This window comes from Eschrichtius robustus, chromosome 14 (genome assembly GCF_028021215.1).
Source record: "Eschrichtius robustus isolate mEscRob2 chromosome 14, mEscRob2.pri, whole genome shotgun sequence".
In the NCBI taxonomy this organism is placed as follows: Eukaryota; Metazoa; Chordata; class Mammalia; order Artiodactyla; family Eschrichtiidae; genus Eschrichtius; species Eschrichtius robustus.
The window spans coordinates 75,858,732-75,878,346 of NC_090837.1; the positions used below are offsets into that span (position 1 = coordinate 75,858,732).

The 19,615-nt window shown below is 44.6% G+C and overlaps 1 protein-coding gene across 1 annotated transcript in view; it reads right to left on the reverse strand.

The window, feature by feature from the left end:
* The window catches only part of MYO5B (myosin VB), a 366,001-nt gene that overhangs the window by 99,782 nt on the left and 246,604 nt on the right, over positions 1–19,615 (reverse strand). The window lies entirely within an intron of this gene.

The following is a 19,615-nucleotide window of genomic DNA, read 5'->3' on the forward strand; positions in this document are numbered from 1 at the left end:
CTGACCTCATGAGGCTGGATTCAGCTCTCAGACCTGGACCCTAACTGGAGGTGGAAAGCAGATTCAACCGTGAACACCTGGGATCCCACATGGCATGCTCTCAACATGCCCTGTACACTGGCACCCTGTAGGGGTGCGCTGAGCCTCAAAGAACCTGCTGCTTGGCAGACCCTGGAAGAGTTGGGAGAGGATGAGGATGGAGGCCAAGGTCACAGGAGTAGAATCATAACCCACAGATAGATCTGAAGATGCTTCTGTGCTCTGGTGGGGCCAGTGACTTCAGGGTCATGAACACACCACACCCACCTCCAGTGCCAAGCTCCTGCTCACTCAGGTCAAGTCCTGCAGCAGGAAAGCCCTCTCTCTCTCTCTTGGGTCATCTGAATACCAGTGTCCAGGCTCAGCTCAAGTCTGTCCTCTTCTCTGGAGCCTTTCCTGACCACCCTTGATCTCACTTCGGAATTCTTCCAATTTAGCTCTTACACATGTACTGCCTAATACTGTTCGTCATTTGGTTTTTGTGTATTGTCTTGTCTCTATAAACTGTAAAGTAAGCTTGTTGGGTTCAGGAAGTATGCCTTACAGTTTTTTTCCTGTCCCTCAAAGAACTTAAAACTGGATTCCAGCCATGCATTGGGTGCTAAGTACCTGGTGATTGAGCTACGCAGTACTAACCTCTACCTCCCCCCAATTTAAAGTTAGAGATTTACTACATTAATAATTCTGAAGGGAAGCCTCTTTTAATATCTTTAGAGATGGCTTCAGAAGTGAAAAAGCATCTTGCTTTGTTGAAAACACAACACGGAGTCACTGTAACCACCACTCAAATTATCAAGAAAGATGGTACCTCTTCTGATGGGAAGGTGCTCCCCACCACCCATCATCCTTGAGCATCACTGCACACGCCCCTTCCTCAGCTATGGGTCACCAACTGACTTGCCCTTTCATTAGTTTAGGTTGTATATTTGGATCAGGCAGGGTTGAAGGTGACCCTTGCACTAGCCATTTAAAAAGGTCTTTGTTGGGCTTCCCTGGTGGCACAGTGGTTGAGAATCTGCCTGCCAATGCAGGGGACACGGGTTCGAGCCCTGGTCTGGGAGGATCCCACATGCCGCGGAGCAACTGGGCCCGTGAGCCACAACTACTGAGCCTGCGTGTCTGGAGCCTGTGCTCCGCAACAAGAGAGGCCGCGACAGTGAGAGGCCCGCGCATCGCGATGAAGAGCGGCCCCCGCTTGCCACAACTGGAGAAAGCCCTCGCACAGAAACGAAGACCCAACACAGCCATAAATAAATAAATTTTTTAAAAAAATAAATAAATAAATAAAAAGGGCTTTGTTTAGTAAATTAATAAAACCTGTGCCATACGAAAAATGCTTACACACTTGAGAACAAATTTCTCAAATACTTTGTAAGCAAACAGATTTTTCTCAATATCCAACTTGGCGTAACTAGTATTGAATATCCAGTGCTAAGTGCCACAGGATTTTTAAGAAAACTCCTTCTTGAAGGAGGCTATTAATTGTGTTGGGCAGACAAAATAAAATATATTTAATCCAGCATTTAAAAATATACTGTTTTATATTTGTCTCCAAGCATCCTGTGTTTAGAAACACCAGGTATGGGGGGAAGCGAGAGGGCAGCCTGGCGGAGCTGTCAGGAGGCGAGGCTGGAGAACAGGAACACAATGGACCCAGCACTGGTAGAACTGGGGAAGACAGAACAGAAAGCGTAGGGCTATGATGAGAAGCCCCACCTGGTCAACACTTGTATTTGCCGGTATCAAAATCGTCTTGTCTTGACAATGAAATTGGACTTCTGTCAGCAGACTCCATAATTCCACATAGTCTCTAATTCAGACTTGCATAAATCAATGAGTAAGGGAGGCCAGGAATCAAGGTCATAGGTATACATATTGCCTGACAAGGGTCAGTCTCTCTTCTCACTCCCACCCTTGACTAAAAATAAGGGCCAGCAGGAATTCACAATCATTAAGAATCTCCGATAATAATCAAAGCAAATGCCCAAAGAACTTACTGCCAGGCAGTTTTCTATACATTTTCAATGTATTAACTCATTCAATCCTCGCAATAATCCTATGAGCTAGGTACTATGGCTATATGCATTTTACAGATGAAGAAACTGAGACAGAGAGGTTAGGTAACTTGCCCAAGGTCACACAGCTGGGAAATAGCAGAACTGGGGTTCAAACCAGGACAGGCTCTAGAGTATGTGCTCCTCACTATCATGCTTTCCTGCCTGACGAGAGAGTTTTAAAGGTAACCACAAAGGCAGGGTTAGGCAGGAGGTAGTTATTTCCAAAAATCTTTCCAAAAAGTAGATTTAGAACAGGCGTAGGAGATAGAAAGCAAATTTTGTATTTTGATAAAATCTGCAATAGACTGTGGTTATCAGTAGCTCTGGAATATGCAGCGAATCAAATCCTTTAAAAAGAATCTGCCAGCAGCTTCATGCAAGCTTCCTTCCTCTCCTCTCCAAAGGCACTGGACCAGGAGCCTGGACCCCAGCTCTGTCCTCATCTAGGTGGGTACTGTGTCCCTCAGAGGGCTAGTCCCTCTGATCTGCTCTGTTGGCCACTGGTCACAGCAAAAAGTGAAGGCCCCATCTATATGAAATGTCCCGGACAGGCAAATCTCCAGAGGTAGTAAGTAGACTAGTGGTTGCCTAGGGCTGTGGGGGAATGGGGAGTGACTGCTAAGGGGTTTCTTTAGGGGACGATGAAAATGTTTTAAAATTGATTGTGGTGGTGATGGCTGCATGACTCCGAATATACTAAAAAAAACACTGAATTGTGTATTTTAAATAGGTGAATTGTAATGGTTCATTAATTCTATCTTAATAAAGCTGTTAAAAATACATTAAACCTGACTTTACTCTTTGTTATTGAAATAAAACAGAGAAAACATGGCGGGGGGGGGGGGAATGAAAGTCCTCGGACTTACAAAGCCCCTCAACAGCTTGGGGTATAAACCCTGTGGCCCAGGACAACTTTTCACCAAGGTGCTCTTGGAACCTTGTCGGAAACTGTACTCTCTCTTGAAGATGTCTGGCTGCCATCACTGGCCTGGGACATCGCCAGGGGCCAAAGCCTGCCCCAGCCGAACAGCTGACAAGAGCTGAGTGATAAGGACCCCAAAGCCAGTGATTCCATCTCTGCTCCTTGTCCCGTCTTCCTGGGCCACTGCCACCCCGACCGCCCCCCCGGTCACTATCTTACTCCTTCCCATACCTCCGTGGGTTCCCTGATGCCCTCTCAAATGACCCTGCCCCCATCAACCCCGAATCCTCCTGCGATAGCTGGGCCTCCAGGACGCTGCTGTCCTAACAGCTCTAGGCGGAGGTGGCTCCTTCCTCCCCACCTGGCAGCCATCTCCTCCAAGGCCACTTCCGGGCCTTTACTTTTCCACCCTCACAAAACATCCTCTTCGCGTGCTCAGCGAAACACTAATTCTAGACCAACTCAACCACCCATCCTGTCCTTTCCCACACCTGGGTGGCTGGCTAAGATCACACATCAACTCCTCTTCCTTTAATCAACTCCTGTTGATAATTTAATATAATTTAGTCTTACTGCCAGAAAATAAAATCAAATTTCACTGTGAGCGTCACTGCTATGGATTAAGACACTGTGCCCAGATTGAAGGGGAGAGTTGACCCCGACAACTCCTACATCTCACTTTGCGGTCTCTGACCTCAGTAAACACATCTCCGCACTCGGTACTGCTCGTCCCTATTTGTAGGACACTCTGTCCCCTCCTCCTCTGTTCTCTTCAACTTCTAACCCTGCTGCATCTTAGCAGATGCCTTGCTTCCTCCCTCGTAGGGAAGCCGGCTGTCAAGCAGGCAACTTCAAATTCCTGCTCTACATCCAGAAACTCAGCTGCATCCACAGCCCTTCGATCCCTCGGGCCCTTCTCACCGGAGGGAACGCTTCTTCCCCTAGCCGGCATCCTGCACACGCACCCCTGCCTCCTGGAGGCCTGGATCCACCCATCTTCCCTCTCCCGGAAGCCTCTCCCACCTCTCCTCTCTCTCACCTCCTCCTTTTCACAGCTAAGCCTCCAGAAAGGAATTCAGACTTGCCATCTCCACTGCCTCACCTCCTATTCTCTCCTCAAGTTACTGAAATCAGGCTTCTGCCCAGACAACTTCCTTGAACCTGCTCTAACCAACAACTCGCTGTCAGATGCAGGGCCTCCGAGGCCCTCACCACTGCTGCCCTCCCTCCTCCGCCCCTGCGCTCCTCGCCTCGAGCCCTCAGCATCTCCTCCCGGCTGGACAAGCGCAACGCTGCCAGTGAGCTGCTGACTCCAGTCTCTCTCCAACTTACGTTGCACACAGTTGCCAGGGAGACCTGTCGAAAAACGAGTCACATCTGATCGCACCTCTCCCCCGCTTCACATCCTTCCACCCCCAGAGCCTCCAGAGTCAAGTCCAAACGCCTTCGCCGGGCAGGCAAGGCCGAGCCTCCTATTCTTGGACGGTTCCTGCTCCCACCCTCGCCTGCCACCACCATGGGCTCTCTCCAGACAGATAGGACCATTTCATATTCTGTGAACGTGACATTCCCTTTGCCCAGAACCCCTCTCCCCTCATGTGACCCCTGCTTACACAGCTGCTCTGGGCACGTTTTCCCCCTGAAACTTTCTTCTCAGTGTTTCCATTTCCCTGTCATCCGGGGAGATGATCTCAGTGCTTGCTTGACCCCCTCAGAGGTGTGTTGAAGGGAACATGGGGTTCCCAGGGTGGATGAATGCGGGAAAGCCACTTCCCCCGCCTCCACCACAGGCTTCGAAGCTGCTCACAAGCCGTAGCCTCTGGGGCGACGTCTTAGGAAACCACAAGCCCTTGGTCTTGATCCACAGTAAACTCTCATGAGAGCAGCCTTGCCCAGGTCAGGAGACAGAAGGGTATTCACCTCCCCGTCTGCAGCCTGCTTTCCTTCCACTGCCTCAACAGTAATATATTAATTAGGAAGGTCCATCCTCGTCGGCTCCGCAGGCTGGGTTCCATGAAACAGAGAATCCTAGTCAACAGGGCAGAGCTTGCCTCTCCGACCCAGGCCTTCCTTTGTGGGTCCCTAACACCGTCTCCCCAACCTGAGATGGTGTCTGTATCTTCATTCACTAGAATTGCTTCCAGGGGTCAAAGTATCATTTTCACAAAATTCCTGCTAAAATGCAAGTATGTGATTTATGAGAAAACATGCACTGACATCTCAAATCCTATCAGCCCTAACCAGTTTGTTCCTCCAAGAGGGAGGGACTGATGACCGAGACATGGGGAGGGCAGGGAACTCGGGGTCTGAATTCGGCGTAGACACGCTTACGTCCACAGCATCCACAGCAGCCTTAGCGCTGGGGGAGGAGAGTTTTGTTACGATCAGCCTGGAAACTATCATTTTCCACAAGCAAACACCCTCTCACCTGGCCGTGGTTACTGAGGAGCAGCTGTAGTTTGCGGCTCAGTCTGGGTCTGATGATAAATTCATGACAGTAAGGAAGCTTTTCCACCTGGAGGAATCCGGAGCACTTTGCTGTCCTGGTCCCCACGCCTCCTCTGCAGCTTCTGGCACCCATCACAGGCTGAGGAGACCCACCCTGCGTGCTACCCCTTTCAGTCCATGGCTACCCCGTCTCCACGTTTCTCATTTAAATCTCAGCCCACTGGTCCCACCTGCCACTAGGTGTCTTCTCCAGGAGAAGTGATTTTCCCAATGGTTGCTTTTTACTTCATTTGGCTTTGTGGCCTGTCGCATGGGGGTCGCAGAACCCACTTCTTCACAGCACCATCTCCTGATTCTTTCTCACCCTGCAGAGTGTATCTGAGGCAGCTCCACATCCAACAGGATGGCTCCCGAGAAACGCAAGCTGCCCAGGTGCGACCAATTCCATGGGAATTCCTAACCTGCTTAGGTCAGAGCCACAGGTGCTGCTAGAAGGGTGCAGCAGGCTGCCCTATTTTTTAAAGTCAGATTTACAGTATGATTTCCATACAGCAAAATGCACCCTTTTTAAGTGTACAGTTCCATGACTTGACAAAAGTAATAACTGTTTGTTAAAAATCCATCTGTTACTAGAAGCTGAATCAGATTATGCTGAATGACCCTGAATTCCCAGAGCGGTTAAACCTGGCGGAAGATGGTGCCCACACTGTCGGGTTTTGTATTATTCCTTAATTTGGTGTTCAGCTTGCCTCCCCTGCTATACTTGTGACTGGCGGCCAGTGAGTTTGAAAGTGTCACGTTCACAGTACTACCCCTAATCCAACGGGACACTCCGAGTCCCCACCAGTTTGACCAGCAAGAAACCCAGGCTTATCCTCAGACCGTCCCTTCTAAGGAGCCTCAGGGACGGGGAAGCAAGGACCTAACAGAAATGCCGGGGCTGCGTGCAGCTCAGCACCCTTTCTGACTTGGTGTGCCCTGCCCTTGAGGTCACTCTGCTGTCACTCCGCTGCCCCCGCTGGGCTCTGGTCCCTGCCCACAGCCCTCTGCGGGCCCCCTGCCCTCACTCAGGCCAAGCTCTTCCCTGGCACCATCCTGTCCCCCCTCTTCACCCTTTGCTGGCTGGCAGGGAGATCCCCGCCTCCACTCCTGAGGGTCTTCCCCTCAAGACCAGACATACAGTAGGTGCATGATACACTCTGCGTGTCTGGCAGGAGTTTGAGTTGGATACAGTCTTCAACTTAAATCACCTAATTTTACAAACCCAAACAGAAGGCACCACAGAGCATAAGGCAGAGACCATCCCTATAAACACAGCCGGATTTTACTTCCCCTTAGCTTCTTGAAAGTAATACAGGCAGCATGCATTCAGTAGGAAGACTGAACAGGAAGGTCTGGGGATCCCTACTGCCCCGGGAATACCCAAGGCTGCAAAGTCTAGGGATTTGGGGAAGTTACTTTCAAAACTGCTGAATATTTGCACCTTGGTCCTCCCTGCAACCACTGCCTACTTTTCAGCTGCACTGCTAAGCACTCCTCCACCACTCCTGGAACCACCTGCTGCCCAGCCCAGTGCTGCTCTGAGTGCCCCCCACTCCCTCGTCCAGAGGCTTGGGTCCCACTCTCTGGACAGCAGTCTGAGGCCTCTCACTGTGCACTGGGACCCGTGTTCTCACTGCTGTGACTTGACATTCCTGGGACATGTTCCCTAGGGTAGTGGCACCTCTGAGAACCTCAAACTGTGAGCCAAAACAAACCCACAAGCAGCCCTGGATTGCCTGCCAAAGGCAGGAGAAATCAGGGAAAACTGATTAGACAGCTGCTGAATTCACAGACTCAATCACCCTGAGGCACTGGGCTGTTCCTATGAGAGGTGTGTGTAAGGTGAAAGGGAAGGCCAGGCCCCTGGGGCTGTGGTTTTGGTGTAGTCAGCACTTCAGCACAGAGCCAGGTAGAGCAGTGCAGAACAAGCCGCCTGCCTCAGAGCCCTGTATGACCTTGGACTTCACAACTGGGTAGGAGCATGAAGAGCTGGAGCCCTCCTGGAGCCAGGGCCTGGGGGGCTGCGCTGGCTCAGCAGGCCAGAACGGGACCGAGGACATGGGTTGGGGGTGTGGAGCTGGAGAAGGTTACGGAGAGGATCACAGAAGATCACACGGGGGAGGGGAGCATGTCCCCCTGAGTGTCAGAAGGGGGTTACTGGCCATGGACACTGAGCCAAGAATATGAGTGAGTGGTGAACACCGGGAGGGGAGACTGGAGGGCCTGGGCTGTGACTTCTGTCATTAAGCCAGTGCCACTCAAGGCAGGGACAACTTCTTATCACCTTTACCACAACCTCACAGGTGGAGCAAGCCAAGGCTCACCTCTGCCACACTGAGGAATTACCTGTTCCCGAATCTGACTCCAGATGAAGTCCCCAGCTTTGAAAATGTGCTGAAAAGCACCAGATAAAAATGTGGCGGGGAGGACCTTCAAGACGGCGGGGAAGTAAGACGTGGGGATGAGCTTCCTCCCTACAAATACATCAGAACTAAATCTACATGTGGAACGACTCCTACAGAACACCTACTGAATGCTGGCAGGGGAACTCAGATTTCCAAAAAGGCAAGAAAATCCCCATGTAACTGGGTAGGGCAAAAGAAAACAGGAAAAAAAAAAAAAAGAGACAAAGGAATCTGGACAGGACCTGCCCTTCTGGGAGGGAGCTGGGAAGGAGGAAAAGTTCCCACACACTAGGAAGCCCCCTCACTGGTAGGGCTGGGGGAAGCTTTGGAGCCACGGAGGAGAGTGCAGCAACAGGGGTGTGGAGGGCAGGGTGGAGAGATTCCTGCACAGAGGATCGGTGCCGACCAGCACTCACCAGCCCGAGAGGCTTGTCTGCTCACCCGCTGGGGCGGGCAGGGGCTGGGAGCTGAGGCTCGGGCTTCGGAGGTCGGATCGCAGGGAGAGGACCGGGGTTGGCTGCGTGATCACAGCCTGAAGGGCCTAGTGCACCACAGCTAGCCGGGAGGGAGTCCGGGAAAAAACTTGGGCCTGCTGGACAGCAAGAATCCACTGCGGCGGGCTGCAGGAGAAGCGGGGCGGGCCCACCATAGGAGCTTCCTGCTCCGCGTGCTCACAGACGGCAGGGCAATGCCTACACAAGTGTGAGCGTGAGCTGCAGCTCTCATCTCGGAATCCAGAGGCTGCTGCCGCTGCCACCAAGGGTCCTGTGTGCAAGGCAGGTCACTGCCCACACCCTCCCTGCAGCCTGTACAGCCTGCCACTGCCAAGGGTCCCGCAATGTGGGACTAACTTCCCTGTGAGAAGGCAAAGTGCGCCTCAGGCTCTTGCAAATTCATGCCAGCCTCTGCTGCCGCAGGCACACCTGCACATTCCAACTGTGACTGCTGTATCCCTCCCTCCCCCCGGCCTGAGTGAGCAAGTGAGCCTTAATCAGCCTCTGCTTTCACCCCCTCTTGCCTGGGAGGGGAACAGACACCTGAGGGCAGCTCACACGCAGAGGCAGGGCCAAAGCCAAAGCTGAACCCCAGGGGCTCTGCAACCAGAGAAGAGAAAGGGAAATCTCTCTGTGCAGCTGCAGGAGCAGGGGGTTAAATCCCTGCAATTGGCTTGGTGAACCCCGCATGCATGGAATACCTGAATAGACAATGAGTGTTCCCACAATTGAGGCTGTGGACTTTGGGGACAAGTACACGCAGGAGGAAGGCCAGATCAGAGGCTCAGCTGGCCCAACAAGGCCCACAGCAGGTCCAGAGACCTACTGAGAAGTATTAGAAGACTTCATGGATGGGCAGGGATTGGCTGTGGCTCACTGGGGGAACACGGACACTGACAGCTGAGGCCCCAGGAAAACATCACTATTTTTTGTTTGTTTGTTTTGTTTTGTTCTTTTTTTATGATTATTCTTTTAATTTTAATATTTATTTACTTTTTATTTTCTTTCTTATGCTTTTACTTTTAATATATTTTTAATTTTATTCATTATTTTTTTCTTCTTTCTACTGTACTTTTTTGTTATATTGTGTTTTTTTCCTTGTGTTTGTTTTTTTCTTTGTTTTGCTTTGTTTTCATTTTATTTTAAACTATATTATCTATTTTTACTTTACTACTTTGTTGTTTTGTATTTTTTCCTTTTGTTTTCATCTTTCGTCTTTACATTTTTTTTAATCGTTTTTGTGTGTTTGCTTTATGCTTTCATTTCCTTTTTTTAGTTTGCTTTCTGCATTTGATTTGTTCCTGGTTCTGTGTATTTATTAGTTTACTTTTTAGTGTTTGTTTTAGATTTTGAGCTTGTTTATTGGTTTGGTTGCTCTCCTCTTCTTCATTCTCTTTTTTTCTTTTCTTTTTGTGAGTGCTTGTGTGTATGTTTCTTCATGTGATTTTGGCTGTTTAGTTTTGCTTTTACCATTTGTCTTGGGGTTTTGTCTCTTTGTTTGTTTGTTTGTTTCTTCTTCCTTTTCTTCCATGCCGTGTGGCTTGCAGGGTCTTGGTGCTCCAGCTGGGGGACAGGCCTGAGCCTCTGAGGTGGGAGAGCTGAGTCCAGGACGTTGCACCACCAGAGAAATCCTGGGTCCATGTAATATTAATCACTCAGAGCTCTCCCAGAGGTCTCCATCCCAACACTAAAACCCGGCTCCACCTAACGGCCAGCAAGCTCCAGTGCTGGAAGCCTCATACAAACAACTAGCAAGAGAGGAACACAACCCCACCCATTAGCAGTCAGGCTGCCTAAAGTCACACTAAGCTCACAGACACCCCAAAACACACCACCGAACGCGGCCCTGCCCATCAGAGGGACAAGATCCAGCCCCACCCACCAGAACACAGGCACCAGTCCCCTCCACCAGGAAGCCTACACAAGCCACTGGACCAACCTCACCCACTGGGTGAGAGAAGTAAGAGGAACTATGATCCTGCAGCCTGCTTTCTGACCTCAAACACAGTAAGTTAAATAAAATGAGAAGACAGAGAAATATGCAGCAGATGAAGAAGCAAGGTAAAATTCCACAAGACCAAACAAATGAAGAGCAGATAGGCAGTCTACCTGAAAAAGAATTCAGAGTAATGATAGTAAAGATGATCCAAAATCTCAGAAACAGAATGGAGAAAATACAACAAACGTTTAACAAGGACCTAAAAGAACTAAAGAGCAAACAAACAGTGATGAACAGCACAATAAATGAAATTTAAAATTCTCTAGAAGGAATCAATAGCAGAATAACTGAGGCAGAAGAATGGATAAGTGACCTGGAAGATAAAATAGTGGAAATAAATACCACAGAGCAGAATAAAGAAAAAAGAATGAAAAGAATTGAGGACAGTCTCAGAGACCCATAGGACAACATTAAACACACCAACATTCGAATTATAGTGGTCCCAGAAGAAGAAGAGAAAAAAAAAGGGTCTGAGAAAATATTTGAAGAGATTATAGCTGAAAACTTCCCTAATATGGGAAAGGAAATAGTCAATCAAGTCTGGAGAATGCAGAGAGTCTCATATAGGATAAACCCAAGGAGAAACACACCGAGACACATACTAATGAAACTACCAAAAATTAAATACAAAAAAATATTAAAAGCAGCAAGGGAAAAACAACAAATAACATACAAGGGAATCCCCATAAGGTTAACAGCTGATCTTTCAGCAGAAACTCTGCAGGCCAGAAGGGGATGGCAGGATATATTTAAAATGATGAAAGGGAAAAACCTACAACCAAGATAACTCTACCCAGCAAGGATCTCATTCAGATTCAATGGAGAAATCAAAAGCTTTACAGACAAGCAAAAGCTATGTGAATTCAGTACCACCAAACCAGCTCTACAACAGATGCTAAAGGAAATTCTCTAAGCGGGAAACACAAGAGAAGAAAAGGACCTACAAAAACAAACCCAAAACAATTAAGAAAATGGTAATAGGAACATACATATTGAAAATTACCTTAAATGTGAATGGATTAAATGCTCCAACCAAAAGACATAGACTGGCTGAATGGATACACAAACAAGACCCATATATATGCTGTCTACAAGAAACCCACTTCAGACCTAGGGACACATAAAGACTGAAAGTGAGGGGATGGAAAAAGATATTCCATCCAAATGGAAATCAAAAGAAAGCTGGAGTAGCAATGCTCATATCAGACAAAATACACTTTAAAATAAAGACTACTACACGAGACAAGGAAGGACACTATATAATGATCAAGGGATCAATCCAAGAAGACATAACAACTATAAATATTTATGCACCCAACAGAGGAGCACCTCAATACACAAGGCAAATGCTATCAGCCATAAAAGCGGAAATCAACAGTAACACAATAATAGTGGGAGACTTTAAGACCCCACTTACACCAACAGACAGATCATCCAAACAGAAAATAAATAAGGAAACACAAGCTTTAAATGACACATTAGACCAGATGGACTTAATTGATATTTACAGGACATTCCATCCAACAACAACAGAATACACTTTCTTCTCAAGTGCACACGGAACATTCTCCAGGATAGATCATATCTTGGGTCACATATCAAGCCTCCATAAATTTAAGAAAATTGAAGTTGTATAAGCATCTTTTCCGACCACAATGCTATGAGACTAGATATCAATTACAGGAAAAAAAAAACTGTAAAAAATACAAACACATTGAGGCTAAACAACACACTACTAAATAACCAAGAGATCACTGAGAAATTAAAGAGGAAATCAAAAAATACCCAGAAACAAATGACAATGAAAACATGACAACCCAAAACCTATGGGATGCAGCAAAAGCAGTCTAAGAGGGAAGTTTATAGCAACCCAATCCTACCTCAAGAAACAAGAAAAACCTCAAATAACCTAACCTTACATCTAAAGCAATTAGAGAAAGAAGAACAAAAAAACCCCAAAGCTAGCAGAAGGAAAGAAATCATAAAGATCAGATTGGAAATAAATGAAAAAGAAATGAAGGAAACTATAGCAAAGATCAATGAAACTAACAGCTGGTTCTTTGAGAAGATAAACAAAATTGATAAACCATTGGCCAGAATCATCAGGGAAAAAAAAGGGAGAGGACTCAAATCAACAGAATTAGAAATGAAAAAGTAGAACTAACAAGTGACACAGCATAAATACAAAGGATCATGAGAGACTACTACAAGCAGCTATATGCCAGTAGAATGGACAACCTGGAAGAAATAGACAAATTCTTAGAAAAGTACAACCTTCCAAGACTGAACCGGGAAGAAATAGAAAATATGAACAGATCAATCACAAACACTGAAGTTGAAACTGTGATTAAAAATCTTCCAACAAACAAAAGCCCAGGGCCAGATGGCTTCACAGGCAAATTGTATCAAGCATTTATAGAAGAGCTAACAACTATCCTTCTCAAACTCTTCCAAAATACAGCAGAGGGAGGAACACTCCCAAACTCATTGCATTAGGCCACCATCACCGATACCAAAACCAGACAAAGATGTCATAAAAAAAGAAAATTACAGGCCAATAACACTGATGAACATAGATACAAAAATCCTCAACAAAATACTAGCAAGCAGAATCTAACAGCACATTAAAAGGATCATACACCATGATCAAATGGGGTTTATTCAAGGAATGCAAGGATTCTTCAACATACGCAAATCAATCAATGTGATACACCATATTAACAAACTGAAGGATAAAAACCATATGATAATCTCAATAGATGCAGAAACAGCTTTCGACAAAATTCAACACCCATTTATGATAAAAACTCTCCAGAAAGTGCGCATAGAGGGAACCTACCTCAACATAATAAAGAACACATATGACAAACCCACAGCCAACATCTTTTTCTTTTAATTTTTAAATTTTATTTAATTTATTTTTTTATACAGCAGGTTCTTATTAGTCATCAATTTTATACACATCAGTGTATACATGTCAATCCCAATGGCCCAATTCAGTACACCACCATCCCCACCCCCCCGCAGCTTTCCCCCCTTAGTGTCCATACATTTGTTCTCTACATCTGTGTCTCAACTTCTGCCCTGCAACCCGGTTCATCTGTACCATTTTTCTAGGTTCCACATACATGCGTTAATATACGATATTTGTTTTTCTCTTTCTGACTTACTTCACTCTGTATGACAGTCTCTAGATCCATCCACGTCTCTACAAATGAATCAATTTCGTTCCTTTTTATGGCTGAGTAATATTCCACTGTATATATGTACCACAACTTCTCTATCCATTCGTCTGTTGATGGGCATTTAGGTTGCTTCCATGACCTGGCTATTGTAAAGAGTGCTGCAATGAACATTGGGGTGCATGTGTCTTTTTGAATTATGGTTTTCTCTGGGTATACGCCCAATAGTGCGATTGCTGGATCATATGGTAATTCTATTTTTAGTTTTTTAAGGAACCTCCATACTGTTCTCCATAGTGGCTGTATCAATTTACATCCCCAATAACAGTGCAAGAGGGTTCCCTTTTCTCCACAGCCTCTCCAGTATTTCTTGTGTGTAGATTTTCTGATGATGCCCATTCTAACTGGTGTGAGATGATACCTCATTGTAGTTTTTATTTGCATTTCTCTAATAATTAGTGATGTTGAGCAGCTTTTCATGTGTTTTTTGGCCATCTGTATGTCTTCTTTGGAGAAATGTCTATTTAGGTCTTCTGCCCATTTTTGAATTGGGTTGTTTGTTTCTTTAATAATGAGCTGCATGAGCTGTTTAAATATTTTAGGAGACTAAACCTTTGTCCGTTGATTCGTTTGCAAATATTTTCTCCCATTCTGAGGGTTGTCTTTTCGTCTTGTTTATGGTTTCCTTCGCTGTGCAAAAATTTTAAATTTCATTAGGTCCCATTTGTTCATTTTTGTTTTTATTTCCATTACTCTAGGAGGCGGATCAAAAAAGATCTTGCTGTGATTTATGTCAAAGAGTGTTCTTCCTATGTTTTCCTCTAAGAGTTTTATAGTGTCTGATCTTACATTTAGGTCTCGAATCCATTTTGAGTTTATTTTTGTGTATGGTGTTAGGGAGTGTTCTAATTTCATTCTTTTACATGTAGCTGTCCAGTTTTCCCAGCACCACTTATTGAAGAGACTGTCTTTTCTCCATTGTATAACCTTGCCTCCTTTGTCATAGATTAGTTGACCATAGGTGCGTGGGTTTATCTCTGGGCTTTCTATCCTGTTCCATTGATCTATGTTTCTGTTTTTGTGCCAGTACCATATTGTCTTGATTACTGTAGCTTTGTAGTATAGTCTGAAGTCAAGGAGTCTGATTCCTCCAGCTCCGTTTTTCTCCCTCAAGACTGCTTTGGCTATTTGGGGTCTTTTGTGTCTCCATACAAATTTTAAGATTTTTTGTTCTAGTTCCGTAAAAAATGCCATTGGTAATTTGATAGGGATTGCATTGAATCTGTAGATTGCTTTGGGTAGTATAGTCATTTTCACAATATTGATTCTTCCAGTCCAAGAACATGGTATATCTCTCCATCTGTTGGTATCATCTTTAATTTCTTTCAACAGCGTCTTATAGTTTTCTGCATACAGGTCTTTTGTCTCCCTTGGTAGGTTTATTCCTATGTATTTTATTCTTTTTGCTGCAATGGTAAATGGGAGTGTTTCCTTAATTTCTCTTTCAGATTTTTCATCATTAGTGTATAGGAATGCAAGAGATTTCTGTGGATTAATTCTGTATCCTGCCACTTTACCAAATTCATTGATCAGCTCTAGTAGTTTTCTGGTGGCATTTGTAGGATTCCCTATATATAGTATCATGTCATCTGCAAACAGTGACAGTTTTACTTCTTCTTTTCCAATTTGTATTCCTTTAATTTTTTTTCTTCTCTGATTGCCGTGGCTAGGACTTCCAAAACTATGTTGAATAATGGTGGTGAGAGTGGACATCCTTGTCTTGTTCCTGACCTTAGAGGAAATGCTTTCAGTTTTTCACCATTGAGAATGATGTTTGCTGTGGGTTTGTCATATATGGCCTTTATTATGTTGAGGTAGGTTCCCTCTATGCCCACTTTCTGGAGAGTTTTTATCATAAATGGGTGTTGAATTTTGTCAAAAGCTTTTTCTGCATCTATTGAGATGATCATGTGGTTTTTATTCTTCAATCTGTTAATATGGTGTATCACATTGATTGATTTTCATATATTGAAGAATCCTTGCATCCCTGGGATAAATCCCACTTGATCATGGTGTATGATCCTTTTAATCTGTTTCTGGATTCTGTTTGCTAGTATTTTGTTGAAGATTTTTGCATCTATATTCATCAGTGATATTGGTCTGTAATTTTCTTTTTTGGTAGTGTCTTTGTCTGGTTTTCGTATCAGGGTGATGGTGGCCTCATACAATGAGTTTGGGAGTGTTCCTTCCTCTGCAATTTTTTGGAAGAGTTTGAGAAGGATGGTTGTTAGCTCTTCTCTAAATGTTTGATAGAATTCACCTGTGAAGCCATCTGGTCCTGGACTTTTGTTTGTTGGAAGATTTTTAATCACAGTTTCAATTTCATTACTTGTGATTGGTCTGTTCATATTTTCTATTTCTTCCTGGTTCAGCCTTGGAAGGTTATACCTTTCTAAGAATTCGTCCATTTCTTCCAGCTTGTCCAGTTTATTGGCATAGAGTAGCCTGTAGTAGTCTCTTAGGATGCTTTGTATTTCTGCAGTGTCTGTTTTAACTTCTCCTTTTACATTTCTAATTTTATTGATTTGAGTCCTCTCCCTCTTTTTCTTGATGAGTCTGGCTAATAAATTTTGTTTATCTTCTCAAAGAACCAGCTTTTAGTTTTATTGATCTTCGCTATTGTTTTCTTTGTTTCTATTTCATTTATTTCTGCTCTGATCTTTATGATTTCTTTCCTTCTGCTAACTTTGGGTTTTGTTTGTTCTTCTTTCTCTAGTTCCTTTAGGTGTAAGGTTAGATTGTTTATTTGAGATTTTTCTTGTTTCTCGAGTTAGGCTTGTATAGCTATAAACTTCCCTCTTAGATCTGCTTTTGCTGCATCCCATAGGTTTTGGATCGTCGTGTTTTCATTGTCATTTGTCTCTAGGTATTTTTTGATTTCCTCTTTGATTTCTTCAGTGATCTCTTGGTTATTTAGTAACGTATTGTTTCGCCTCCACGTGTTTGTCTTTTTTACATTTTTTTCCCTGTAATTCATTTCTAATCTCATAGCATTGTGGTCAGAAAAGATGCTTGATATGATTTCAATTTTCTTAAATTTACTGAGGCTTGATTTGTGACCCAAGATGTGATCTATCCTGGAGAACATTCCATGCGCACTTGAGAAGAAAGTGTAATCTGCTCTTTTTGGATGGAATGTCCTATAAATATCAATTAAATCTATCTGGTCTATTGTGTCATTTAAAGCTTCTATTTCTTACTTATTTTCATTTTGGATGATTTGTCCATTGGTGTAAGTGAGGTGTTAAAGTCCCCCACTATCACTGTGTTACTGTTGATTTCATCTTTTATAGTTGTTAGCAGTTACCTTATGTATTGAGGTGTTCCTATGTTGGGTGCATATATATTTATAATTGCTATATCTTCTTCTTGGATTGATCCCTTGATCATTATGTAGTGTACTTCCTTGTCTCTTGTAACATTCTTTATTTTAAAGTCTATTTTATCTGATATGAGTATTGCTACTCCAGCTTTCTTTTGATTTCCATTTGCATGGAATATATTTTTCCATCCCCTCACTTTCAGTCTGTATGTGTCCCTAGGTCTGAAGTCGGTCTCTTGTAGACAGCATATATACGGGTCTTGTTTTTGTATCCATTCAGCAAGCCTGTGTCTTTTCGTTGGAGCATTTAATCCATTCACATTTAAGGTAACTATCGATATGTATGTTTCTATGACCATTTTCTTAATTGTTTTGGGTTTATTTTTGTAGGTCCTTTTCTCCTCTTGTGTTTCGCACTTAGAGAAGTTCCTTTAGCATTTGTTGTAGAGCTGATTTGGTGGTGCTGAATTTTTTTAGCTTTTGCTTGTCTGTAAAGCTTTTGATTTCTCCATTGAATCTGAATGAGATCCTTGCCAGGTAGAGTAATGTTGGTTGTAGTTTCTTCCCTTTCATCACTTTAAGCATGTCATGCCACTCCCTTCTGCCTTGGAGAGTTTCTGCTGAGAAATCAGCTGTTAACCTTATGGGAGTTCCCTTGTATGTTATTTGTCGTTTTTCCCTTGCTGCTTTCAATAATTTTTCTTTGTCTTTAATTTTTGCCAATTTGATTACTATGTGTCTTGGCGTGTTTCTCCTTGGGTTTATCCTGTATGGGACTCTCTGAGCTTCCTGGACTTGGGTGGCTATTTCCTTTCCCATGTTAGAGAAGTTTTTGACTATAATCTCTTCAAATATTTTCTCTGGTTCTTTCTCTCTCTCTTCTCCTTCTGGAACCCGTATAATGCGAATGTTGTCGTGTTTAATGTTGTCCCAGAGGTCTCTTAGGCTGTTTTCATTTCTTTTCATTCTTTTTTCTTTATTCTGTCCTGCAGCAGTGAATTCTACCATTCTGTCTTCCAGGTCACTTATCCGTTCTTCTGCCTCAGTTATTCTGCTATTGATTCCCTCTAGTGTATTTTCCATTTCAGTTATTGTATTGTTCATCTCTGTTTGTTCTTTAATTCTTCTAGGTCTTTGTTAAACATTTCTTGCATCTTCTCGATGTTTGCCTCCATTCTTTTTCCGAGGTCCTGGATCATCTTCACTATCATTACTGTGAATTCTTTTTCTGGAAGGTTGTCTATCTCCACTTCATTTAGTTGTTTTTCTGGGGTTTTATCTTGTTCCTTCAATCTGGTATGTAGCCCTCTGCCTTTTCATCTTGTCTATCTTTCTGTGAATGTGGTTTTTGTTCCACAGGCTGCAGGAGTGTAGTTCTTCTAGCTTCTGCTGCCTGCCCTCTGGTGGATGAGGCTATCTAGGAGGCTTGTGTAAGTTTCCTGATGGGAGGGACTGGTAGTGGGCAGAGCTGACTGTTGCTCTGGTGGGCAGAGCTCAGTAAAACTTTAATCCACTTGACTGTTGATGGGTGCGGCTGGGTTCCCTCCCTGTTGGTTGTTTGGCCTGAGGCAACCCAACACTGCAGGCTACCTGGGCTCTTTGGTGGGGCTAATGACAGACTCTGGGAGGGCTCAGGCCAAGGAGTACTTCCCAGAACTTCTGCTGCCAGTGTCCTTGTCCCCACAGTGAGCCACAGCCACCCCCTCCCCCGCCTCTGCAGGAGACCCTCCAACACTAGCAGGTAGGTCTGGTTCAGTCTCCCCTGGGATCACTGCTCCTTCCCCTGGGTTCCGATGCACACACTACTTTGTGTGTGTCCTCCAAGAGTAGAGTCTCTGTTTCCCCCAGTCCTGTCAAAGTCCTGCAATCAATTCCCACTAGGCTTCAAAGTCTGATTCTCTAGGAATTCCTCCTTCCGTTGCCAGACCCCCAGGTTGGGAAGCCTGACGTGGGGCTCAGAAGCTTCACTCCAGTGGGTGGACTTCTGTGGTATAAGTGTTCTCCAGTCTGTGAGTCACCCACCCAGCAGTTATGGGAATTGATTTTACTGTGATTGCGCCCCTCCTACCGTCTCACTGTGGCTTCTCCTTTGTCTTTGGATGTCGGGTATCTTTTTTGTTGAGTTCCAGTGTCTTCCTGTCGATGATTGTCCAGCAGCTAGTTGTGATTCTGGTGTTCTTGCAAGAGGTAGTGAGAGCACGTCCTTCTACTCCACCATATTGGTTCCTCTCCAACATCATTCTTAATGGTGAAAAACTGAAAGCATTTCCTCTAAGATCAGGAACAAGACAAGGGTGCCCACTCTCACCACTAAAAAAAATGTGCTGTGGATTTCAGTGTATTTTCACTCTGTCTTCCACTGTCTTATTAATTGTTCCTTCTCACTTTCAAAGGCAATGAAACTTGGAGAGTCCTTCTGGAAGGGAAGCATCTGCTCCTCCTAAACCATCAAGCCACAAGCCATCCTTTACAGGGAAGACATGGGAAACCAGAAAGTAAACGCAACTGGGTTCTTCCGCTTCAATACCGAGAACCACATGGCTTCTACACCTTTTGATTAGAGTTTCCATCACTGGAGGAGCTGGCATACATTTACCCCCAGATCACCAAACACCAAACCAGGAGAAGTTTTGAAGATCATCAGA